This window comes from Primulina eburnea, chromosome 10 (assembly GCF_022965805.1).
Source record: "Primulina eburnea isolate SZY01 chromosome 10, ASM2296580v1, whole genome shotgun sequence".
In the NCBI taxonomy this organism is placed as follows: Eukaryota; Viridiplantae; Streptophyta; class Magnoliopsida; order Lamiales; family Gesneriaceae; genus Primulina; species Primulina eburnea.
This window is the reverse complement of record NC_133110.1, coordinates 19,213,638-19,214,966: the sequence shown is the minus strand read 5'-3', so window position 1 is coordinate 19,214,966 and position 1,329 is coordinate 19,213,638.

Here is a 1,329-nt window from a genome sequence, read left to right as displayed (position 1 = left end):
GTAAAGTTCGTGTCAAGATTAATTATAATACGTGCATAGCTGAACTAAAAATCATAGTGAAACGTTGCTCCTTAGAGCCCTGTATTGAAATAACTTTTATTAATTTCTGGTGAGATTATGGTCTACGCAAGTGGTCCTGAACTGAACTGAACTGAGCTAACCGATACTGGGGACCGGACCGAACGGGGGATCGGATTTACGTCTGATCAGACTACTGCCACACATTACTGGGTGAAACAACTGAAATAACCGGTAACTGCTGACCGAACCGATACTGGGACCGGATTTAATACTGATAGTAAAGTGACCACAAGCAATACGCATAAATCTCAAAATTTGTATTTTATGCACGTATATAATGAAATAACTGAATTAAATATCATGTACCCATTTACTCATTGGATTGGATTGGATCGCTCTAGGCTCGCTGCAACCTAAATATCCATGAAAAATATGCAAGATTTATGGGACCAAACTATGCAATAACCTTCAAAAATGTGACAATTGCGCCTACCGACTTCGTATTTAATTATGACTCCGAACCAACCCGAACCAACACTGAACCATCATGTAGTCATGATTAAAATACGCCTAAAATGATAAAATAATGCCCTAAAATGGTGAGGGACGAAATCTAGGTGAATGGAGGCCAAAACATGAAACGCCTTTTCGAGAGTCAATTTGGCACATCGCACCGTAAATTCTCGTACGACCTCAAAAATTATCCGAATGACGAACGGTCAAAAACATGACCTTCCCAACTCAATGAGGCACTGTCCAATCCAAGGCCATAGGCTAAAAGCCAACCGAGAACTCGAACGAGCCACTGAACCGTCACAGCAAGGTCTGTCCAAAAATACAGCAACTGTGCTTTGGTTTTCTTGCGTTGTTTGCGAGGCTAATAGCCATTTGGGCTTGAACCACCGACCAACATCTTACAAACATCCCAAGGAATGATTTGAACCATGGCTAAGGGCACTAGGCCAGCCACAATTCGCATCACACCATAACTCCATCGAAAGTCACACCCGAGAGCACCCTGCATGAGTGTGGTGTATTGCTTCGTTTGTTGTATCGTGTCGTTCCAGTGGCCATTTGATTGACCATGGCACAATCTAGACATCTAGGGGCCTGGAATGAACCGTGGTTAGGGGCCATAGGCCAACCAAAATCCACACCATCCCTCAAACCAAATGTTACACTTGCTGAATTCGAAAAGGGCGAAGGGGCTGTTCTTGTTGTTTAATTTAAAAACCGATTCACCATGGACCAAGCCACCAAAAGGAGACTTATTCACGTCTAGACATGCTAGGGAAGTGATCTAACCAT